At 36.9% G+C, this 12971-nt stretch overlaps 2 long non-coding RNA genes across 4 annotated transcripts in view; one reads left to right on the top strand and one right to left on the bottom strand.

Moving 5' to 3' along the window:
• LOC311433485 overlaps positions 1 to 8879 on the top strand; it is a 90806-nt gene extending 81927 nt beyond the window's left edge. The window contains exon 7 of the long non-coding RNA XR_014690777.1: positions 7146 to 8879. This is a non-coding gene — a long non-coding RNA (uncharacterized lncRNA). The remainder of the gene's footprint in view (positions 1 to 7145) is intronic.
• The window catches only part of LOC311433481, a 153726-nt gene that overhangs the window by 34309 nt on the left and 106446 nt on the right, over positions 1 to 12971 (bottom strand). The window lies entirely within an intron of this gene.

Raw genomic sequence — 12971 nt, forward strand, 5'->3', positions numbered from 1 at the left:
GAGGCTGCTTTAGTTTGGCTGCCCACAGGTCAGTCTGCTCACTGATTTATACCATTTTTTCCCCACAGTTTTTAAGTTCTGCTGAAAATTATTTTTCTGCCAACCATGCTTTCCAGGAAAAGACTGCAGTGCTTGCTTCAAAACTTCTGACAGTATTGTTTAAATGCTGAACAAGGGGCAGAGCAAACAAGTTTTTTCTTATGTTTTGCTTTAACATTACAGATGCTTTTCCAGTGAACTATGAGCCAAATTCTCCATTTCAGTGAGTAGGAACAAGTGAGTAGATACTGACATCCTGAATCCTGATTTTTCATATTAAGATCACATTTCATTAGAGAACATCTGAGCCTGCAGACCTCCAAGACTATTTTCTCCTAAGTACTAGTCTCACAGAGTAAGCAGTAGTCTAAGTAGTAGTGGGAGAACGTGTGTGGGTTGAAGGCTCAGTACTGACCTATACTTTGTAATATGTTTTATCTGGAGATGCAGTTACCCTGTCCCCCAGAAAGTAATATTAAGTCCAGGGCCTGTTCTTATAGATCCAGTTTGAACATGATTAAACAAATGAAATCATATTCCATAGGCTTCAGTGCTCCTGAGAGCTAGGAAACCCAATAACACCAACAAATCACGATTAAAACCATAGGAAGCCTCATCAGGGAATGATTGCATATTTTGTAGTTTGTTTTAATTCATATTTAAATTTGGCACAGGCAGAAACAAGAATACAGTTAAGGCTGAAAAAATTATTTGTTTTAATGAAAGTACTTTGTCATTAACAATCTTACCACTGTGAATAATAAAAGGACTGTGATGAACTCTATTAATTTATATATATATATATAAATATATATATATATATATATTTTTAGAATACCAAATATGTATGTAAGGTCCTAGGTGATAAACATCAGTTACCTGAGGCACCCCAGCACAGAAACAAACACGGTTGATCAAATACATAATATTATTTCATGGTTTATCTGGATGAAAAGTGTTAAGTAAGTTTGCATAGTTGATGTCCGGATGACTGCAATCTAAATAACATACAAACCTTCACAATCAAATCCAGCAAGAGCCAGACAAAGAGAAGCACTTACCCACCCAGGAGCAAATAACTCTTTTGTAGAAATGCTTTTTTAAAACAAAATATTAAAAAAAAAAGAAGTTACTCTTACTAGAACCTAATTATCACAACAATATCACCAGCCTAGAAGTGTATAACTTTGAATATTTAAACATATCTGTATAAATGTGGATCTGACTAATTTTATCTGGCTCATGAATGTAAAAAATTGTCAGAACAGAAGTTTCTTGGCCTTTAGATAGACTTTAACAGTTAAAAAAAGCCCAGCATCAGAAACAACACCCCAACAACAACAATATTTATTCTTTCTGCCGAAGCCATTACCCAACTTTCCAGCACTAATCCTGAACTCTGCCTCTCGCTAGCACTGTGCTGTAAGTACGACAAAGGGCAGACAAGGGCACCAGACAATATAAACTGAAATGTTTGCTTGAGCGTAACTGGAGAACCGCGATCTGCCAAATTCTGGCAAGCCTGAGCTTGCACCACTGTTAGGGGCAGGTCATTAAGGAGAGCTCACTGGTGGCTGCTGCTCCCACGGGTCGAGCTAAGGGCACTGCTGGGGCTAGGCCAGAGTGTGCAGCACCACGTGCCCCAGAGCCACTGTCAATCTAGAAGGGAAAAACAGCGTGTGACCATCGTGCTGCACGACTTCGACTTCATTCTGAGGAAGGTCTCACTCTCCAGAAGAGCAGTCTGTTTTGGGATGGGGCAGACCCTTTGGAATGACAAAGCACCATGGGGATGGCTCTGTCACTTTAGTCACAGTTCACAGGACTGTTCCCCCAAGCAATCCCAAACACTTGCAAAAACCCCATATAAATATGGCTGTAAAGCTACCAGTGATCTTTAACCATAAAGATATAATACCAAACATGAAACCTGAGGGTTTTTGTTTGTTTGTTTGTTTCTTCTCTCCTGCACATATGAAAAATAGCTTTAAAGGAGATTAAATGCTATTTAGGAGTGATTTTGAACCACTTGCAATTTCCTTTATGCAATAAAAGATTTTATTTGCTTGGAATTTTCCTGTTTAGGTTGTGTATTTGGACTCAATATATCATAATACTTCCCTCAGTATCCCTACTTTTAATGATGCTAGCAGTATTTGAGCCATTCATCAAACGTGACAATTGAAACAGCTAGGAGTTAATGGGAGCATGAGCAGTTTGACAAACACAGTCTATTTGACAAGGCTGGGGTCAGGACTAAAAGAACTGCTCTTGGTTAAATAAACAGAAAAGCAACAAAGTAAAAGCAAAATCTTTGCAGCCATTTATCAACTTTAAAAGCCTTTTTGTTATAAGAAACATAAAGTGAAGCTGCACACAGAGATGGGATTTAAATGGGGTTGGTTGGATGAATTCAGTTGGCTTCTTTTTTGGGTGAAATTAAAACACCCAACTGAAAACAAAGAATTATGCCTGTAAAACTGACATATAGTTACATAATATCTAAACCTATGTGTTAAAACCATCTGTTTCTGAACTGCCTTATTATTTTAATGAACCCAGTCTTTCCCAAGTTAACAGACTGATTCAGGTGACAATGAAAGGAGATTGATACAACAAAGATTATTTTCCTGACTTCTGCAAGGCAGGACAGCACTCTGCAGACACGGCCAGGACCTCACTGAGACTGCACTGCATCCATTGCTGATCTCATAACAAATTTACCTGATATTAATCTGTTACCTGGAAGGCAGGCCTTCCAGAGAATCTTTGCAAAATGTCAGAATTTTGCATTTGGACACAATATAGCCTGTAGGAAATTCCTGAATGTCAAATGACTCCTAGAAACTAATAATTAGTGTGTTCTCTAACTTCCTCCCTTATTTGGTTCATGGGCCATTTCTTTTGAATAGAGGAGATTATTTTGGGTTTGCTTCTTTCTCTCCCTCTGTCCAAGCCTCTGGAGAATCCAAGAAAAGTAGAAGCACTGACTCTTCTTGCACTCCCTGAGAAAATTTTTTTTTCAGAGCATTCAGCAGACCAAAATAAAATAAAATAAAATAAAATAAAATAAAATAAAATAAAATAAATAAAATATGTCTTTTAAGCACAGAGAGGCATGTACAATTAAATCCTGAGTATCCCTGGTTCAGTCTTGCACCCTATACCACAGAAACTCTCCAGACATTTTAGCTTTAACTTCAACGTGAACAAGACTGGCCATCCTGTGATTCAGCTTTCCTAATGTATACATTTGGGAGTGATACTACTGTCATGACCAGAGAAGACAACAGACAACACAGATTTAGACACTCAATCTTGTAGCTGTGCAGAGATTTTTTTTTTTTTAATTTTATTTTTATAATTTGATTGCCATAACCATATCCTTGTGTAATAGTTTATATCACTATCCAGAAACCACCAGAATCATTAGGGAATTTCCATCAGAAGCAAGTAATCTGGCGGCAAAACTCAGTAAGCAATCCTGAAGTTTCAGGAAAGAACTTTATGACTTTTGGGGTGGACAAGTTGCCAGAAGAAAAATCCCTTTTCTTTTGAGACTTCTCCATCCTTTCTATTGCTTTCATGATTTTATAGGTACTGGCAATTCGGAGACAGTAAGAAAAAAACACATGCATCTAGGCACAAACACAAGAAAAACTAAGAATGGTCATAAACTTATTGGTTAATTTTGTGTATCTTTTTTGTTTCTCATAACTTATTTTTTTCTTTCATAGGGTAATTTCTACAACTAACTAATATGTTTAAAAACTCCTATGGCTGCTGGAAAATCATGAAAGACTTCTTTTCCTGGAAGTGATTGATTATAGTCTGGACAAATGAAATAATTTTCCCTCTTCTCTTCTCATTATGCTTTGAGCAAAACACCCATTACAGGAGCACTGTGCAGCCATTTGGAGCTAGGAAATGTATTCCATTTAGCCTGTCAAACACAGTTAAACTGCTGCCTTAACACTGCCTCTTTTCCCAACCTCCTTTTCAAGACTGCACTAATATAACCTAATTTTGTCAGAGAATTCTGGACAGCTCTGACTCTTGAGCTCTTTTCCATCTGGAATGGCCTTTTCATCTGCTTAATCCTGGGGCTTTCTGGTTAGTTTCATTTAGTTGTTTTAACATACAGTTTTCTTATAAAATAATTCATAGCACTTACTTGGACACCTTTTTGCAACTTATTTAAAACAAACAAACAAACCCCAACCATACCCAACCAAAAAAGCCTAATTTTAGTTTTATTTTTCTATAAAAATATTTTTATCCAAAATACAGGCAAAAATGTCTGAAGATTGCATTGTCTTTTCCAATGTAAATGATACACATTTATTTTCTAAAGGACATAATATTTGCTCTGTGTCATGGTTACTGTCCATGTTGAAAAACGTAAAATATATTAAAGATGTTCAGGTTGATAAACTGCCTAAGTACATTTAATGATGTGATTGTATTTAACCTTCAGTAAGGCAGGATCCTGGAACAGAACACAAACAGGGCAATAGTAATTTTAAGATGAATTTTCAGGAGTTCATACAGAATATTTAGAAATTATATTACTAACATCATTTTTGGCAAGGTCTGGATTCAAAGATTCAGAAGGTCCTTTACAGTCTCATGTCTCTTGTAAATATTTTATGGATGGAATTTTTTCTGTGCTATACAAAGAAAATCCCATTTTACAAAGGTGGGTTAGTTACCTACTTGAATATTGGTTGGCTTTTCCTTTTTTTTTTTTTTTTTTTTTTTTTTTTTAACAAATAAAAAGAAAAAGAAAAGGAAAAAGAAAAAAAAAAAAAAAAGAAAAGAAAAACCAATTTCTGTGATCAGCAGTATGCTAAACCGCTTAAGGAAATCAACCTTATTCATGCTTTTGTCCTCTTTTCTTAACCAAATTAAGTTTGAGTTGAGAGATTTCTCACTGCAACAATAGTAAAAGCCTTCTCTTCAGTCTAGTCCTGGGGAGGTGGAGGCTAGGATCCACATTCTGCTTTCACTTTACAACATTATTGCAATCAAATAATAACAGCAAAGCCATTATTGTTTATTTCTATTATTCAAAAAAGATATTCAAGCACTGACAAACTAACAAAGTCCTTTTGAGAATTCATCTTAATTTCTTCCCCATCACTGGTATTCAAGAAAAGACCTTAAGACACCTCAGTAAAAACCAGTATGCTTCTGGCACATGGAGCAGCAAGGACTGGAGGACTAAGCAACTTAGGAGAATTTTGATTTGGCTAAACCCAGAGTAGGACTGTCAGCTGCTAAGGACCAAGTTAACTACTATGCTCTCAGTCACGTGGTCTGAATTTTTGGGTAAACCTGTGTTGAGCCAGGATATGGACTGGATGATCTTTGTGGGTCCCTTCCAACTTGAGATATTCTATGAGTCTATGATTCCGCAGAGCAGACACTGCAAATTAGGTGTATGTTAGTGGCTCTTTCAAACAATATTGAACAGGCACGAAACAGACAGCTTGCTTAATTCTGGCATAATTAGTCCCTAAATGAGGAACTAAGTAAAGATACATACTGCAAAATATGAAGTGCATCTTATTGGCTCTCAGGAAAGACTATCCTAATTTTTGTTGTATTTTACTTCAATAATAATCATTCAGCACACACCAAACATCCTTGTTTGCTGGTCTATAATTACGTTAGTGCATTAATAGAAAATATTATTTTGTCCCACATCATGTGGGATGTGTTTTTTGATAATGACAGCAGGCAGAGAAAACTTTATATTAGGATTGCTACACAGTCACCAAAAATTATTTAACTTCAAAATATTTTGTAGCTATAAATTTTCCTTTCTTTTCTGTAATTCTGTAACTTCATTATACTTGCTTTTGTGAAATAAGAAACATTTATTAAATGAGCTAGATATTGACCTAGCCTCATTTTATTAAAAATTTAAATACAAAATAGTGATTTGTGATGGTAGGCACTTACATATCCTATATCCTTTCAGTTGGGTCTATTAACGTGGTCATTAGAGACTACTTGCCCTTTAAGCCAATTCTGACGAAGACCAGAGCAAACCTAGGCTGCAGTAAAAGATACTCTGCAAGGATGCTGGGCATATAGGTCATGTGTGAGAGCTCCAAAACCTTTCTTAATATACTGCAGATGTTTCTAAGCTTTGACTTTTTTTTTTTTTTTAGCTATGTTTTCATTTACTATTTAGGTGGTCACCGTGTTACAGTGTTGCCAAGAGAACCATTGAATCTGCTAACTGTTTAAGATGGGAATTAATTGTATTAATTTTTACAGAACTGGAAAGATTGAAAAACGGTCAAAATATTAATTACAGGCCTTCTGTCCTGAAATTTGTAGCTAAACCAACAGATAAGTCACAATTCATCCACCTCAGCAAACAGTTTTTGTCTGTGAGCTGAAATTGTCACTATTGCTTGACCCACTGAGAAATTTTTGCTGGAAGAAAAGAACTGATACAAGAACAGAGTCAAACTCAAACACGTTCCACAGAGCCTGAAAAACAGTAGCTTCAAATAAAAGCTAATAAATAAATACTTAATTTCCCTTGTCTCCCAGCCTTTCCAGTTTTCCAGTCTGCCTACTATAGCATTTCTGCCTTTTTTTTTTTTTTTTTTTAAATGGTAGGGGACTGAAAACTCATGTATTTGAAAGGCAGAAAACACTGGGTCAAAGACATCGTCTTGCTCTCAGTGTTAGATGTGTCACTGAATTTTCCCTCTAACTGCAAACACTGCCAAAAAAAAATATTAAACTTGAGTTTAACAGAACCTTGAATTTATTTGATGTACCACGGCACTGTTGCTCAAACTACTATCACTGTTCTTATGTACACCCAGAGGTTATGGCTTCTATTGCTGAAATGACACTCGCTTGAGAGGAACTAATATGAATGTAGATAACCTGAGCAAACATTGAAGGGATCATTAGAAAACTAACATCCAGAAAAACAAGCTGCTGGAAGTTTATTGCCCCTAATCCTGTTAATAAAGTAGGTTACTGGGCTTATTCTTCTGAATATTTATAATGTTCTTTTGTTTATGTTTTTATTTATTTATTTATTTATTTATTTATTTATCTATTTATTTTTTAAGGGACCGAAGCAGAGAGGAAAGGGACAGATTCACCCTCTGACTCAGAGAAGCATAACTCCGAACACGTGTTACTCTAAAATGCCTGGCTGCTGGTATTAATCGGGATAACCTTCTGAGACTGACACAGATGTAAGACTTGGGTTCTGCTGCAACACAAGCTCTGTCTTCACCTTTATTAATTTAAAAGTAGGATCTTTCTACCTACAAGCCAGCTCTGTTACTGCAAAGAGGGGAGAAATCATGTCCTGATATTGGGAACAGAAACAAAATACCTTTCAAGCCAACAAAAAATGAGGACTTAAAATTATATACCATTTGCCTGCTTAATAAGAAATTCAGAATAACTTCTGTATTAGTAAAGAAATTAGACACCTGCAATCCAAATCTGTATGTAAGTTAGTCATTTCTGAGAGAGAAATACAGTGTATGATATGCACATATGCACACTAGCTGTAAATGTATTCTGTAAACTATTTGCAGGCCCTGAATTTTCTGCTGTATATAAAAGTTGGATCAGTGTTAACTCAATGGCTAAAACTCTATTGGAAGAGAAAATACCAAGTTTTCTAACAATATTTATCTGCCTTGGCCATTTAAGTTCACTGCAATACTACAGCTGAAAGAAATACCAATATAAGAGTGGTCTATGTCAAACCTCAGACCATTAATGAAAAAAAGTGTACTTTATCAGATCGAAAGGAAAACACTATTTGACAGTGTCCAAAGTACTACTACTCATTACATATCTAAAGGCTACTGATCAATAGACAGCACTACGCTCTTTCGTTGAATAGGTTCAAGCTTAACTGATTTTCATGGCTTCTTGAATGCTTTTATGAATAACAAGGCATGGTCCACATAGTGCTTTGTCACTGATTTGCACATAATCTATAAAGTAACAGTAATAAATCACAAGTATCATTAATAAATTACCAACAAACAAAGCAGAACACTGAAAAACAATGAGGATAATGCACAGATATTCCTCCAAATGCTTTGGTGAGTAAACAGCACTAGTTAAGAGCTGCAAGTTCAAGTCATAGTAAATACTTATATCTGAGTTTTTAGAGATCTCCTAAACAGAAGCAAGCTCTGCTTCTATGTTTCTTTGGGGCAGATTTATGGAAAAAAGAAAAAAGAAAATTAAAACAGAAAAGAACCAAGAGAAAATAAAACTACTTGAGAAAATAAATACTTGGAGCGTAAGAATATAATCCAGTCTGGTGAGGCTTATGCCATTAAAATCACATTTAATGCCTGTTTACTTTATCATTTTGTACCTCATAAATACCTACAGTAGCTAAAACTGTCAGTGATGCCACTTCAAAGAGCAGTGCCCCTAGGAACAAGATCATTGAGGTTTGGTCTAGCCACAGTGTGGTTAAGGTTATCACAATGTCTCTTTAAATCTAGAATCTAATTGGCAAAAATCCATGAAAAGTACGCATACCTTCAAATGCAAAGTTCAGGATTCATTTACTCACCCTTCAGGTGTGGATTTAATGAAAGCTGGGCATTTAACGTGGTAACAAGCTCCCACTGAATTCATAGAAAAATCCAGCTCCAAGATACATATAGCAGAAGCAAGGCAGTCATTTTGACTCTAAACATCACTACAAAGAACACATATGCTTAACAAGTATTTACTTGAGGTAGAATCCTAGAAACACAAATTTGTAACTGTCATACAAGTTAGCTGGTTGAGGTTAATGCTAGACCTCTGAAACACTTTTTTTCTATAGTGAATACAAGGCCCAATTACTTAGCTTGAACCATTTTGAATTAAAAGCCAAAAGGTTTAAGTTGTTCCTTTTGCTTGTAGTTCCTAAATTTAATAAAGAAGTGGTAAAATTATAAGAGGAAGTCCACTTCCCAAGAATTTTTGCCCTGACGAAGAATTTTTGCTAATACCACAAGCAAGCTTTTTCCTACAAGATTTTCAGTTCAATATTTTAAGGCTTTACTTGTTCTAATAAGATGATCATCTAAATTCTTGAACATGAATGTGAATCAAATTCCATTTAAAATCTTTAGGTCCTCTCAGGCACTTCTCTGGTGACCCTTGAGCAAATACATGTTTGTATTACCCCAGTGGCTTGAGGTAAAATACATAATTACAACCTATATTAAAACCATCTTTCGTGCCTCCAAACTTTAGAAACAAAGTTTGATTCAATACTAACAACCATAGAAAAGAAATAAATTAGGTAGTGGCTAATACCAGGGTGAATAATGACTTTCCCTCAGAAAACCAGATGGAGAACTAGACTTTGGTTTATTATGGCAAACAGGATAGGTATTACAGAATGTTATTTACAGGCAAAACTCCCATACTCTGAGGCTGACCATTCCCTTTTCATCTATTCTTGAGAAATAAAGTCACGTAATGATATCAAGTCCAAGTCCTTAACAAAAAAAACTAGCATTTTTCCTTTAAGGTGATCAAGAAAACTGGTGAGACACAACAGAAATAGGGACAGCAAGAACGTGATCAAGCTGCAGGTAGGAGAGGAAGACTCAGGTGTCTTCCCAGCAAGCACTTCTGGGAGGTGTTGAACATCTGAAAGCTCCATTCCTCTCTGCAAGTTCACCAGCCTTTCTGTAGGAGTTTGACCCCAGCACTTACCACATCCAAAGTCAAGAGTTGGGAGTTTTAAAAGGACATATGTGGAACTCTCTTCAGAATATCTCCTGGAGAAATAGTGTGGATAAAATATGAAGTGTGGGGCCATGGCAGGAGTTTCCACAGCCATGAATTAGACCTCAGTACCTATGCATTTACTTAGGAAAAGAAAAACAGTTTTGCCAAATTTAATGTGCTTTTACATGCCATCATTTTTAAAAAAAAAAAAGTCAGTGTTCAGCAGGCAGCTGGATAATACCCTTAATAATAAGCTTTAAATTTTGTCTAGCCCTGAAGTGGAACCCTTCTAAATGAACTATTCTATTAAAAATACATTGGACAATGATGAACATTTTGTTGAGAAAAAAAAAAAAAAATATATGAAAAAGAACAAAATCTCCTACAGAAAAAAAATAATAAAAAAAATTAAAGGACCTTAAAGAAGTTAACATTAACAAAACAAACCTAAGGCTTAAAGTGAAAATGTGAGCCCATCACTGTCTACTATTCTTGAGCATGTGACTTTATTATTTTTGATCCAGAGGTCACAGCTTGCTTTAAAAGTGACTGCCTTCTGGGCAGAGTTGGCCTCATTGGCCAAATACTCAGTTGAGCCACAGATAGGTATACATGAAAGTGAGTGTTTACATATCTGCTGAAGTGTCTAAAAACTTCTGCAGGTAGATTTTAATTGCCTGCAGACATTTGCTCTGCCTGTACTACACAATCATTTGTTTTGAAGCGTTCTCCTGGTTATTCACATAAGCCTTTTTAAATGCTTATTCTCATATGTGTGTAACAGTAAAAAAACACTCAAAATTTCAACTTCTATCTTCCCAAGACCAACCCCTTAACAAATGGTTTTGCTTGCAGTTACCTTCGCTAATTTTCATCTCTCCTTTTTCCTGTCCTCCTGTACCTGACCTTTTCCCCTTAACAGAGGTTTTAAAATAGAAGGTCCTTGCCCTCACCACTCTGGGACAGCCCTTCCTAGCATCTTTCAGACAGGCACAAGATATATGAAGAAACTAACTTTTTCCTCCTGGGTAAAAGACAAGTCTCAATACTGCTCTTTGATTTTTCTTCCTGATACACATGACACCCCCTCAAAGCCAGCACCATTATGCAGCGATCGTGAGCTTTGCAGCTTAAGTGGGAAAGGTTCAGATCCAGAACATGTGTTGCAGCCAACTGAATTTTCCTCTTTGATCTTCCACTCCTGCCCCACCATCCAGCATGAAACTTGGTTTTGCTCTAAGGGTGAAACCCGCTCCATGCAGAGTGGCCCACACAAGGTTTGCTACGCCGCTTAACCCCGCAGCAGAGGGAGGGAAACAGCAGGGAACCTGGAAGAATCAGTGGTGCAGCGCGGCCCCCAGCCCCCTCCCTGGGACGCTGTGGTCTTTGGTGGCGTCTGCTCTGGCTCCGATTAGGTCAGCTTGCAGGGGAATTTGAGGGGAGGTTAGAGGAGCGTCTCCTGGATCCATGCTTCTGCAGCAATAGTGGAAAGGAATTCCCACATACGTGGTGCAGATGGGCCACAGCCCCATTTTCAGGCTGCAGGCTGCAAATAAACTTAGTAGCAGCTGGGGAGGGGAACCACCAGAGCCTCATGTGCTTTAACGGATCCTGTGTTTCTGCAAATGTGAGTATTCCCTCCCCTCACTAACCCATGCAAATCCTTCTGTACAGTCCTATAAACAAAGCAGTGGATATCATTTTGAAGGAGAAACTTGCCACTGGGGAAAACAGTGGTCAGAAAAAATACAACATACCTTTTTCTCCAAGCAGAGTATTTGGTGTGCTTTCACAGATTAAAAACAGATTTAGCTGGTTTAAGCAAGCAGGAAAACTTCTGACCTTCTTTTCACATAATAACCCCCACCCACTACTGGTCCCTAACCTGTCCTAAAATAGCTGTGTGGGGGATGGAGCCTGTAAGAGATGTCTGCCCCATTGCCAGGTGGGAATGCTTGTCAGCATGGTATGGACACATCCGTCTTGATCTAATAAAGTAGTCTAATGTGTGATTAGCTTTCTGTTTTCAGGAACTGGCCCTCAACAGGACCTGAAATCAAACATTTATGTGAACATTTTTCTGGATCATCCCCACTGAGCTCAGTGCTTGCAAGTTGGAGATGTGAGCACATGCTGAAAAAAGTTTGTGGCTGAGAGCAAGGTTGTTTTAAAGCGAAGTATGATTTTTACAGCTTGTTATTGAGTTCAAATTTAGAGGAATTTGTGATTACTTTTAGTTTAGCCAAGTGAAATCCACTGGAAAGAAACTTCCTGATTCCAAACCTGTGTCCAAATGCAATCTGAGTGCCATAGTCGTTAGTGAAAGAAATTTACCAAGAGGTAAACATGCTGACTTCTTTTCACAGGTTTGTGTGCTCGCTAATGTTTAAACTTGGAATTAAATGAGGAATGGAAAAACTGAGGTACCTGAAAATTCAAAAGCTGAATTATATCTGAGAAATCATTTTAGACAAACTGGCTGCATCATAGTCAGTGGCACCAATAATAAGTGGCACTCTGATAATACACATGAGCAGCAAGGTATGCCTCTGCATGTGTCTGCAGATACAAAGAGGAGATGGTGGTTTGTTGCTGCACTGTCAGCCTCACTGTAATAAACTACCGCTTTCCTCCAAATGCATTCAGTTCTCCACAACAGCCAGTACCTGACTAGATCTTACATGTACTGTAGATGGTTGCCTGGTAGATCTCAGTTCAATTTTTTATTCAAGTGGACAAATCTACAAGCATCATTTTTCTGCTGTTTGAGATCAATGTGAGAGTTTTAACTTATTGTTTCTTTTTTCTTTTCCTTTCTAGATGAAAATGTAGTAAACAGATTATTGTTAGAAATGTTGAGAGAACAGTAAAGACACAATCTACTTGTCAGGATTGTCTCTGAAAATAATGAATCACAGTAAATTGGAGATATTAAATCAAGTAGCAGTCTAATACTCTCCCTGAGAATGATGCTGCTGCTGGAAAAATCAGATTATTGCCCACATTAATTCTTTGGTTGTTTTCTCTTTTAGCATTGAAACAAGAAAATGAAAATTTAATTTAATTTTTATAGCTTCTCTCATTGAACTATAGAGCAAAACAAAATCTATGATCAGACTTTTTGTTCGGTAATGTGCAAACGACAGACAAAAGAATATGAATGGATGAAACAACAACTGACTCCC

Source organism: Aythya ferina (genome assembly GCF_964211825.1).
Source record: "Aythya ferina genome assembly, chromosome: 3".
In the NCBI taxonomy this organism is placed as follows: Eukaryota; Metazoa; Chordata; class Aves; order Anseriformes; family Anatidae; genus Aythya; species Aythya ferina.